At 45.2% G+C, this 12,843-nt stretch overlaps 1 pseudogene; it reads right to left on the bottom strand.

The window, feature by feature from the left end:
- Nucleotides 1-1,279: 1,279 nt before the first annotated feature.
- Nucleotides 1,280-7,541, bottom strand: LOC109498505 (annotated as a pseudogene).
- Between the last annotated feature and the right edge of the window lie 5,302 nt (nucleotides 7,542-12,843).

The following is a 12,843-nucleotide window of genomic DNA, read 5'->3' as shown; positions in this document are numbered from 1 at the left end:
GTCACGATCTCGCAGTCCGGGAGTTCGAGCCCCGCGTCAGGCTCTGGGCTGATGGCTCAGAGCCTGGAGCCTGTTTCCGATTCTGTGTCTCCCTCTCTCTCTGCCCCTCCCCTGTTCATGCTGTGTCTCACTCTGTCCCAAAAATAAATAAATGTTGAAAAAAAAATTTAAAAACAGCTTTTATTTCCCTCTCTGTGAGTGCTCTAGACTTTGTGTCCATTTTCCAGAGGACTTTGGCTTTTCCCAACTGGCTTTATCTATTGATCCATCTGTATTTTTAAAAATTAGACCTTTGTGACATAAATAGCAAATGTGTTTCGCTGTTTCTCATCTGCCTTTTTACTTTTGTTACAGTGATTTCTATGCTGCAGAATTCTAAAAATTGATCTCATTTAGTTGAAGTTGGGAATCTATTTTAGGGCTCTGCATCATCTTTAGAAAGGTGTCATGGGCTGAATTGTATTCTTTTCAAATTCGTATGTAGAAGTCCTCACCCCCAATTCCCCGGATTGTGACTGTATTTGGAGATAGAGCCTTTGCAGAGTCACTGAGGGTAAAAGCAGATCATACAGACAGGTCCTTATTCAATATGACTGGTGTCCTTCCTCAAGAGCAGAGGGGGTGGAGACACAGATGCAGAGCAAAGACGTGTGAGGACACAGCAAGACGACTGTGTACAAGCCAAGGAGAGAGTCTCCTGGTCCTCAGAAGAAACCAAGCCTGCTGGCATCTTGATCTTGGGCTTCTAGCTTCCAGAATGGTGAGGAGATAGACTTCTGCGTTTAAGCCCCCCAGTCCGGGGTCTCATGTTACGACAGCCTGAGCTGACTAATATAAAAGGATTTCCCATAAGAGGACTTTTTGAAAAGCAAAGCTTTCCATGTATCCTCTAGACGTGTGAATGATTTCATCGTTAGATTTGTCTACGTGTGTCTTCTCTTCCGCACCCTCTTCAGTGGGTAAACTAGCTTTCACAGGGATGCTGCGTCTTCTCAAGGAAGTGCCGGGAGAGGAGACGCCAGCACTGGGCAGGTGACTGGATGTCCCCAGTGCAAACCCGCTCATCACACCTGGGTCACCCCTTCCAAAGCGAGCACTGACGTCTGGAGAAAGAAAGGTGTGTGCAGCATCTACAGTGAGCTTGCGGTTTGGTCCAAGAGAACAAAGGGGGCTGGAGATGGGTTGATTCAGTTCTACGTCACGAGCTCACTTCCAGCAACGATCGTCCCCTGGCCTTTACGGAAGGACCCTTGCTCCTCAGTTTAGCAGCACGCCTGCATTAGCCCAGGGCCACGGCGTCCACAGGACCCTCCCCAACACTGGCCGGAGGCGGTGGCTTCTCCACACGCTGTGCTTGTGTTCCCAAGGAAGAGATGGAATCAGACAGGCTCAGCTGGAGGAGAGTGGCGTGCACGGCTCCGGTCCCGAAAGTCTGACTCTGTGTTCCGGTGGAGCTCCTGGGCAGAATATTTATTTGCTTTGTCCTGCTCATAAACTCATCATGTAGCTTTTAAGTGGGGAAAATATCCCGGTTCATTGTGAGTTGATACTGAAAGTGGTGGATAAAAGAGCCAATTTGTCCGTTTCCCCACTGGATTTAAATTTGAGCTGACAAAAAGCCACCACTGAAGTAGTCGGTCACACATCAAAGGTTTAGATCTAATGGGCCTTTGAAGAGATCGTGTAAACATGAGGGAATAGTGTTCTGAGGGAGTAGTGTTGCTTCAGAACACCTCGAGGCTTTGATGGCTATGAACACTGTTTAAATTTTAAATGGCTCTTAAGTAAGTTCTTTCAACTCCTCCCCTTCTGTCCTCTTACCACAACCAGACCATCAGCGGGCCAGGTCAGGATCGCAGAAGTCACTGTCACCATGGTCTGCAGGTGGCAGTGCTGGTGGAAGGGTAGGAGGGCACGTTGGACTTCCTGCCCCAACAAATACGTGTCGTCACATGACCAGGACTCTCCTCTGTGTTTTTCAGCAAGATCCCTCAACATCGTTCCAGGACTCTGCTCACCCTGTGAGATCAGCCATTTCTGTGGACCATGATGGTACTTTCTGGATTCATTTCAAATCTGCCCTTATAAGGTCCTATAGGACCAGAGGTCAAGTAATTAAATCTTAAAACACTAGACTATGAATGCTGCATGGGTGGTGTTTCTCTCCCTGGCTCCCCAGTGAACATCCAGCATGCAGACACACAGTCTGGCACAGACTAGGACTCAACAGATATTTATTTAATGGATCGAAAAAGAACCTTTCTTATTTTTATTTTTTTAAATTTTTTAAAGGTTTATTCATTTTTCAGAGACAGAGAGATCGTGAGCAGGGGAGGGGCAGAAAGAGAGGGAGACACAGAATCTCAAACAGGCTCCAGGTTCTGAGCCATCAGCACAGAGCCCGACAAGGGGCTCGAACTACAGACCAGGAGATCATGACCTAAGCCGAAGTCGGACGCTTAACAGACTGAGCCACTCAGGCGCCCCGATAAAGAACCTTTTTTAAAAATGGTAGACTAAGTGGATGAGACCAATCATAGAACATATTAAAAACTCTGCGAGATTGCGACAGAAAGTAAGAGAATGAAGGATGGCGGGTGTAAGATGTGGGAGTGAAAGCTGACATCAGGAGATGCTTCTTTTCTAAGGTCGTTGGGGCAGACTAGGAGTCAACAGATCACCACAGCCTCTGCACCTTAGCTTCTAGTGATCTCTCAAATGGGATTGCTCTGGGATTGCTATAGCAAACATAAATCCGTCAACGGGGACCTGAATAATTTCTGCAAAGCTCTGTAAAAAGTCAAGCTTCTGGCACACTGCGTGAAATAACTGGGCACCTTGACATGGCAGGACAACATGTGCAGAAATCAGCAGCAAATACAGGCAACAGAAACAGACTCACAGTGGATCCAGAGATTGGGGTTGGAGGACCATATTTTTTTTTAGTTTATTTATTTGTGAGAGAGAGAGCAGGGGAGGGGCAGAGAGGGAGAGAGAGAGAGAGAGAGAGAGAGAGAGAGAATCCCAAGCAGGCTCCACACCACCAGCTCAGAGCCCGATGAGGGCTTACCCTCACAACCTGTGAGATCCTGACCTGAGCTGAAACCAAGAGTCGGACGTTCAACCGACTGAGCCACCCAGGCACCCCAGAGTTGTTGGACTGTAAAGAACCTGATGATCATGTTCAAGGAAACAGAGCCTTTGAGAATTCTTACAAAAGAACCTACAAAATTCTTTAAAAAAGGAATTAATTGAACATTGTGGAATAGAAAAATACATAAACATTTAGAATTAAGTTGGAGGATTTAATATAGATTGGACATGGAAATAATTAGTGAAGTGGGAGATAGGTCAAATGTCAAAGTCAAGAGGATATCACAGAATAACAAATTATGGAAAGTACAGGATAAGGTTGAAGACACCCCAAGGGTACTGAGGGAGGGCCAGCGTGTGTGGAATTGGAATACCAGAGAGTGAGGAGTGAAAACTGGGCAGAAGTGATATTATATCGGCTGAGAACTTTAAATTTTTTTTTTCAACGTTTATTTATTTTTGGGACAGAGAGAGACAGAGCATGAACGGGGGAGGGGCAGAGAGAGAGGGAGACACAGAATCGGAAACAGGCTCCAGGCTCCAAGCCATCAGCCCAGAGCCCGACGCGGGGCTCGAACTCACGGACCGCGAGATCGTGACCTGGCTGAAGTCAGACGCTTAACCGACTGCGCCACCCAGGCGCCCCATATAGGCTGAGAACTTTATAAAGCTAATGAAAAAACAAAAATCACAGATCCAAGAAGCTTTGCAGATCCAAACAGTAAATTCTAAAAATTACACACGAGGGTACGTTACAGTAAAGCTTCTGGACACCAGAGGCAAAGGGAATTTTTTAAATTCTTAAAAATAGCTGGACAAAAGAGGCAAGTTTTCTTCAAAACGACAATATGAACTGATGCTGACAACCCTCTTCTCAACAGGAGACGTACAAGCCCGAAGACAGTGAGAAGGACTAACAGACAGTAAGCACCAACCTGTAATTCTATACCCAGCAAAACAAGAACCCGTTGTAACATGGAGACAGTGACTACATGTTCGGACATAAGCTGAGCGATTCTGTCGTCACCATGCCAGCACTGAAGGAGATACTACAGTTGCTCTCATCACACAAGGGAAGTCAGACTGTCATCCCTTTTATCTAATATTTTACAAAACTAAACTGTAATATATAGAGCTGTATATTTGTGTGGTTATACTAGAAAGAAGAAGGCAGAGAGAGGATATAAAGATGTGGAGGGGGAAGTGGGGAGAGGGCATTCAGTGGCACAGGAGGCAGGCTTCTGGAATGCAGAACTATTCTGTTTTGGTCTGGATGGCCGAGTCAATTGCATTTTGTAACCGATCATTCAGATGTGCTTTTAAAATTTTTACTGTTTTCTGTTTGTGTCATATGCATAGTAGCAAAATGTTTTAAAAATGAAAGAAATGAAAAACAACCTAGATTTGGGTTAAATATCCTTTCGGACAAACAGCCCCATCAAGGAAACATCTTAGAGAAGACCAAACAGGTCATACCTGTGTGTCACAAGATGGCAGAGAACAGCATAAGTACCTCAATTCCCAGGATGTTTCCAGAACAAATCTGGGATGTGGAATGTGCTAGAGTAAGCTGATGTGGAAATTCGAGTAGATCCTCTTGTAATGAGAGGGAGAAAGAGATTTTAAGTGCATTTTATTTATTTATTTTTTTAATTTTTTTTTCAACGTTTTATTTATTTTTGGGACAGAGAGACAGAGCATGAACGGGGGAGGGGCAGAGAGAGAGGGAGACACAGAATCGGAAACAGGCTCCAGGCTCTGAGCCATCAGCCCAGAGCCCGACGCGGGGCTCGAACTCACGGACCGCGAGATCGTGACCTGGCTGAAGTCGGATGCTTAACCGACTGCGCCACCCAGGCGCCCCTTAAGTGCATTTTAAAGGTAATTGTGTTCATTTAAAATATTTTAAAAAGGAAATGCAGTTTAGCAAATGAAAGGGCTAAACACTTCTCATGCCACCATTGAGTCACCTGACACTGTGGTGAAGTTTTTAAAAATTTTCTTTTAATGTTTATTTATTTTTGAGAGAGAGAGGAAAGAGAGAGCGCGCTCACACTTGAGCAGGGGAGGGGCAGAGAGAGAGGGAGACAGAATCCGAAGCAGGCTCCAGGCTCTGAGCTGTCAGCACAGAGCCCGACTCGGGGCTCCAACTCACGAACTGCGAGATCATGTCCTGAGCCGAAGTCGGATGCTTAACCGACTGAGCCACCCAGGTGCCCCTATATTTTATATCTCTATACTACGTTATGGCATTTATCTATCTGTTTAACACAATCCCAGGTAGATAGGAGGTGTCTAATGAATACTATTTTTCTCCCTATCTTCATCATAGGAAATTACTTTTATTATTTGGTTTGAAACCCGTGATTCTGATCCAGTGCTATAATATAAAGGAAGAATAAGGTTTTTGTTTTTGTTTTTGTTTTTTAAACTCTGACATTATGGGTTGGGATGGCTGCTGGTTTTACAGCAGTGCTGTTCCAGTGACGCATATAATTACCATCATCCAATCTCATCGGGCACCACGGAGGAGCTGACACTGTGCTAGATACAGTCTGAACAATATTTAAAAGAAGGAGGCCGAGCACAGCAACCAGCAGAAAGGGAACTGTCGATACAAAAGAGCAGCCCGCCTTTCTTTGGGAAATATTTAATTACACGTGGACATGTTTGTGTATTTTCCCTGTGACATGCTTATTGAGAAAGCAAGAAAAGGTGGCTCATAAGTTAAGCATCTGACTCTTGATTTTGGCTCAGGTCATGGTCTCATGGTTCGTGGGCTCTGTGCTGACAGCGCGAAGCCCACTTGGGATTCTCTCTCTCCTCTCTCTCTGGCCCTCCCACACTCTCTCACTATCTCTCTCTAAATAAATAAGGAAACCTTAAAAATTAAGTAAGTAAAAAATAAATAAAAAGCAAGAGAAGATAAAGTATCACAGGTTAGAGGGAAAGTAAGAAATCAAGTTATTTCCAGTTTAGGGGAAAATATGGAAGGGCAAGAAATAGTCTTCACCCTTTTCCTACCCGTCTCTCCCTGGGCGTCTCCTCTGATGTTGTAGCCGGGACAGACACCTCCGCATTGCTGAGTCCACCTTCTTCTGTTCAGGGGTACTGGCGCTTCTCCACCACTAACACTCTTTCCCTAACTGACCACGTGTGTCCACTTCTCCCACGGGAACCTCCGGAGCATCTGTGGAAACTCACTTCACGTTCTCTCCTCCTCCACAAAAGGTTCTGAGATCCCAAGTGGGATCACAGCATCAGCAGCCTGTGCAGCTGGAACCCTCAGAGAGAGGGTGAGGCCTCCCTGTCCCTCACCCTGCATCTTGGGAGTCAGTTCCCTTCCACCTGCCACCTCCCTCACCCACCACTCAGCCTCTTTCACACTGGCTTCCAGAAGAGCCTCCTTGTCGGCAATAGTCATGGCACTATTTTTCAAACGCACTGATCACATCTTTTCATATCCAAGATCAAAGACCTTTATGGTTCCCAAGAATGTCAAAGTTCTTGAGTGAGATAGCCAAGCCCTCTTCTTACCTGTCCTAGTCTGGGATCACACCAACGTTTCTCTCGTTGGCTGCAAATTTCAGCAGCCAGGGATCATAATCTGCCTGTGCACCATGTACATCATTCAAGGAAGTCTTTATCTCCACTACCATGACTTTTATTTATAATCTCTCTACTGAAATCCCCCAACTGTCCCTGAATTCTGTCTTTCTTCTCTTCCAAAACTTTTGACACATCCATCATGGCTATTTGGTGGTGGTGGTGTTCAGTTTTAATTTCATAATTGTAAGCTGAACTCTGCAATCCAGCTAGACTTGGAGGGTAATAAGGGAAAACATGGAACCCACATAACTGCAGTGAGAACACAAAGATTATAGGGGATCTTGAGCAGGTGAGGGCGGAGGGGTGCTCTCCCGAGCTACAGAAGGAATGGTCTGGCAGTTGAGATACAACACAAATCGAATGTATTCGTTTTGTCCATTTGGCAGGGGTAGCCTTCTTGCTGGCCTTGCCATTCCTAGACCCAAAGTGCCCCATGGCTTCCACAATATCTATCCCCTTTAACCTTGCCAAAGACCACATGCTTGCCCTCCAACCACTCAGTCTTGGCAGTGCAGACAAAAAGCTGGGAACTTCTTGTGTCGGGTCCAGCATTCCCTAAGGACAAGATGCCAGGACCCAAGTGCTTCAGGATGAAATTCTCATCATCAAACTTCTGCCCATAGATGGACTTGCTGCCAGTCAGTACCCTGGCACATAAATCCTGGAACAGTCCTGTGAGAGCAGGAATCTTTATCACCAGATCCTTTCTCCGTAGTGCTCAGAGCATGAAGGTTTTCTGCTGTCTTTGGAACTTTATCTGCAAACAGTTCAAAGGAGACATGGCCCAAGTACTCACCCTCCGTGGTGATGTCAAAGAGCATGGTGGGGTCGACCATGGCTAGGCAATGTAGGGGGCTTCTGGGTGGTGGAGGCATCTGCAAGGCCTCCATCATGGCTGTTTTAAATCATGTATATTTCCAACATCTGAGCCACTCCTGAGCCTACTTATATTGATTATTTTGTCTCTTGGCAGAGTTTCTGTTTGTCTCATAATTTCTGGCTTGTACATGCATGCTAGTTACCCCTGAATGCCATATGTGAGATGGTAGAGACCCAGGTAAATAGTACTTATGTTTGGATGTGGCAGGCTCCTTCCTCTGCTGGGCTGTTAGTGTGGTGGTACTTAGCCAATCTAGCTAGAAATTGAGTTGGTTTGGGTTTTGTTATTGCTATGGTTATTGGCTTCAAATTTCTCTGTATTATCTTGTATTTCAGGTGGGGGCTGGTTTGTCAGAGCTTTTCTTAGTGATACTGCTGTACTCTCTGCTGTAGGACTTCCCTGGATGTCGGTGCCTCCAAAAGAGTCTCTATTCCTTTCCCCTGGGCCACACTGAGGATTGCTGTTGCTTATTCCTCTGTGCTTGTTAGTCTGGGGGTAAGAGGCAGCTCTGTGACATTCTGGTCCAACAACAGTCTTAGAAAGGCACTGTGTCCCTGGGTTTGGGGGATGGGGCTTCCTCAGAAGTCCTGCCTCCCTCTTAGCATCAGGAAACCCATTATGATCTGTCCCTGTGATGGATTCCTGCCACTTCTCCAGGGACAGAGTATTCTTTTCCTTCCCCCCAACCACAGTGAGTCTCCATCTATACCCAAGCATTACCAGGGTTTGCTTCTCCTCCCCCAGCGTTTTAAGACTTTTGTTCTTTGGGGAGGAGAGTTCAGACAGGATCAGGTGCTGCCCCCCCTACCCATGCTGTCCATCCCACTTCTGCAGACCACTGCACTAAGAGAGTTTCTCTTCAGCCTCTTCCCCTCACTCTTTCTCCTGAGCTCCAGGTGGAGGTCAGCGGAAGAGAGTTTGCAAGTGGATGCCCTCCCCTTATGTCCGCAGCCCCTAGGGGATCTGTACTCTGACTATTCCACACTTGGCCTTTAGCAAGTCACTAAACATATTTTCTTTATTTTAGTCAGCCAACATACAGTGCAATATTGGTTTCAAGAGTAGAATTCAGTGATTCATCACTGACACACAACACCTAGTGCTCATCGCAACAAGTACCTTCCTTAATACCCATCCCACATTTAGCCCATCCCCCACGCACCTCCCTCCACCAACCCTCAGTTTGTTCTCTAACACTAAGAGTCACTTGTGGTTTGTTTCTCTCTTCTCTCTCCCTCTTCCCATATATTCATCTGTTTTGTTTCTTAAATTCCACACATGAGTGAAATCATATGGTATTTATCTTTCTCTGTTGGACTTATTTCACTGGGCGTAATACCTCCTATCTCCAACCATGTCATTGCAAATGGCAAGATTCCGTTCTTTTTGATGGCTTTTTGATGGCTGAGTAATAGCCATTGTGTATACATACCACATCTTCTTTATCCATTCAACAGTCGTTGACACTTGGGCTCTTTCCATAGTTTGGCTATTGTGGATAATGCTACTATAAACATTGGGGTGCATGTACCTGTCCAAATCAGTATTTTTGTATCTTTTGAGTAAATACATAATAATGCAATTACTGGATCATAGGGTAGTTCTGTTTTTAGTTTTTTGAGGAACATCCATACCATTCTCCAGAGTGGCCTCACCAGTTGGCATTCCCACCAATAATGAAAGAAGTTTCCCTTTTCTTTGCATCCTTGTCAACACCTATTGTCTCATGTGTTGTTAATTTTAGCGATTCTGACAGGTGTGAGGTGATATCTCATCATGGTTTTGATTTGTATTTCCCTGATGATGAGTGATGTTGAGCATCTTTTCATGTGTCTGTGGACCATCTGGATGTCTTCTTTGGAAAAGTGTCTACTTATGTCTTCTGCCCATTTCTTAACTGGGTTATTTGTTTCTTGGATGAATTCGCTGAACATTTTTTTTAATGTTTACTTATTTTTGAGACACAGAGAGACAGAGCATGAACGGGGGGGGGGGGGGGCAGAGAGAGATGGAGACACAGAATCCGAAGCAGGCTCCAGGCTCCGAGCTGTCAGCACAGAGTCCAACGCGTGGCTCGAACTCACGGACTGTGAGATCATGACCTGAGCCGAAGTCAGATGCTTAACCAACTGAGCCACCCAGGCGCCCCAAATTCACTGAACATTTTTATCTCAGTTCTACTTGCCTCCTCGTGTGGCAACCCATCTTATTCCTGTGGTGTGCTCCAGGTAAATCAGTGCTCAGAAGCCATCTTCCTTGGATTTGCTTTTTCATCTGTTGGATTTTAATCTTCTTGGTTGCCCTCCAATCTCAATTCTGTGATGGATTCAAGTGGAGTTATGACTTTGTAGATAGTTTTTTTCTTATTTTTTAAAGTTCATTTATTTATTTTGAGAGAGAGTGAGAGAGCACAAGTGGGATAGGGGCAGAGAGAGGGAAAGAGAGAATCCCAAGCAGGCTCTGTGTTGTCAGCACAGAGCCCGACACGGGGCTTAATCTCATGGACTGTGAGATGATGGTGACCTGAGCCAAAATCAAGAGTCGGCTGTTTGACTGACTGAGCCACCCAGGCGTCCCCTTTTTTATTCTTATGAGTGGAAGCAATGTTCTTTCCAGCTGTCTCTATCCTAGGTGAGAGCTGTAAGAGCCACAGAGTATATTAAGCCACAATTAGAAGTGTGCTTTGCACATATACAGTCCTCAGGAATAACTCATGAATTCAGCTCATGATTCAAGAGTCTCCCATTATTCCTGAGGGTGGGTTATGTTGAATCATATGGTCTAGTCTCTAAACTTAGCCAAAGGTGATCCTTTTGAAACACAAATACTCCCAAGGCTTCCATTTTTCTTGAAACAGAGCATAAGCCCCATACTTAATTCTTTGGTCAATGCAAATCTGTATCCCTTTACCATGTTCCCCCTTTTGCTCAATGCACTAAAATGGCACTGATCTCATTTCTCAGATATAATAAATAGCTTCTCAATTCATGCGTTTGAACCTGCTGCTCCTCCTGTCTGGAACAACTCGCCACCCCATTTGCAAGGCTCATTTCCTCTTGTCTCAAATGTCCTCTCTGCAGAGAAGTCTTCCTTAAATAGAACCTCCATGTCTTAACACACTGTCCCTGATGAATTCTTCCTTACACTGAAACATATTCGTGTATGCTTCTGGCTCTTAGGGTGCACATTTACAACTCCCACCCTTGCGGAATGTGAATTCCGTGGGAGGAGAAACTTGATTTTACTCCCTGCTTATTCCCAGAAACTAGCACTTCCCAGGTGCTCAATACCTCAAGGACAACGGGATCCATGAAAGCATGCATCGACTGTTGTTAAATTACTAAATCCTTTCTGCCTTTCACCCTTGGTGAAACACACTGTGTGGGGAGCTGACCAGCTGGGGAGGCCCTGTGCTCCAGGGGCCTCACCACGTACAGACAGGAAGGTCTGGGACTCCTACATTATGACTCCCATTGACATTTCTGTTCATCGCGGTTTAGCCTGTGGGGAATTTCCCAGGTCAGCAGCGACCCTGCTTTTCACTCCACTCCAGTCTCACTTGTACCAAAGTGTGGGTCAGCAGGCTGTCTGTGAGGGGCCATGAGTACCGTACGGCCATACCGCCATAAGTCCTCAATTCTGCGTTGTATCTCAAAAGCAGCCATAGACAATGTGCTGGCAAACAAGTGTGCCTGTGTTGTAATAAAACTTTATTTGTAAAAACAGACATTAGGCTACATTTGGTCCCCTGGTTGCAGTTTTCAGATCCCTGTTCTACCTCATTTAGGTGTTATCCCAGAGGCCTCTATGTTGGTCTTTATGTATCACATGGCATATAATTTAACCCGGACCGTTCCAAGTACACCTCTGAAATGTTGTGAGAATGACTTTAGCCATATTTGCATGGCATATTTTCACATGGACAGAAACCATTTGACTATTTAAACAGTTTGTTGAGCCCTTCCTATGTGCCGGGCTCTGTGTGGTGCGATCTGTGTGCATGACCTCACAATCGCACTGTGTGTGTGCATCAGTAATGTCATTTGGCAGTGAAGGAGCTGGGTGTTATTGTGGTCAGTTCCAGTGCTGAGAGCAAGGGAACCATGAGCTGTTAGTTGGTTTTTCTACACTTCTGTCCCTCATATCATGAAGAACATACCATGTGCCTCAGCAGGGGCTAAGGATTCCCTCCTGAATCTGACTGAAGTGAACATCTATGTGTTGCATATGCTCAGTTACACAAAACCAATCCGTCTCTGCATCTGCCAACTGGGGGACTGGTGCTGTTCCCGCCCTCCCTGCTCCATCAGCCCAGGAACCACCCAGGGAGAGTCCACTCCTGGAAAGGAAACCAGTCTATGAGGACCAGGCCTGAGGAACGTCTATCCAAATAGAGGCTCTTATTCTTATGCAAAATAACGGAATAGAACATATCAGCCCAACCAGCTCTGGGATTAAAGCCAAATAGTTACTGAATCCCCTGTCGTCCCAATTACAACAGTAGATCTGATCAGCCCGTGTAGACAAGAGATTAGAAAAAATAGCTTATTTTTCTCTCAAAGAAGATGCTCAGGCTAATTCAAAGACGGTCATCAACTTTCTGAATGGTGCCATTTGGAAATGAGTGCATTTGTTCTGTGTAAGTGCTAGATTAAAGAAGTGTGCAAATGTCTAGGTTATCATAAGACACATTTTCACCATCATTACTTATTTTAGGGTTACAATAGAATGATACGACCATTGGCTGGATGCATGGTGAAGTTATGGCCAATATTCTAAGAAATTCTGGTTGATCTCTTGTATTAGTCAGGGTTCCCTAGAGAACCAATAGGAGATGATAGGTGATAGATAGATGATAGATAAATAGATAGATAGATAATACATAGATATATAGACAGATAATACATAGGTGATGATAGATAGATAGATAGATAGATAGACAGACATGAGCAGATTTATTATTGGAATTGGTGTATACCATTATGGAGGCTGAGCTATCTCACAATTTGCCATCGGCAAGCTGGAGATGTAGGAAGGCCAATGGTGTAATTCAGTCCAAGTCCAAAGGCCCAAGAATTGGGGTGGGGCACACAGTGATGTAAGTCTCTGTCCAGGTCTAAACACCTGGGAGCCAGGAGCTCCAGTCCAAGGACAAGAAAAGATGGTTGCTCCAGCACAAGCAGAGAGAGTGAATTCATGCTTCCTCTGCCTTCTTGTTCTCTGTAGGTCCTCAGTGGATTGGGTGATGCCCACCTGCACTG

The sequence above is a fragment of the Felis catus genome, chromosome A3 (assembly GCF_018350175.1).
Source record: "Felis catus isolate Fca126 chromosome A3, F.catus_Fca126_mat1.0, whole genome shotgun sequence".
Taxonomy (NCBI): domain Eukaryota; kingdom Metazoa; phylum Chordata; class Mammalia; order Carnivora; family Felidae; genus Felis; species Felis catus.
The sequence above is the reverse complement of the archived record's forward strand: the minus strand, read 5'-3'. Positions and strand labels throughout refer to the sequence as shown.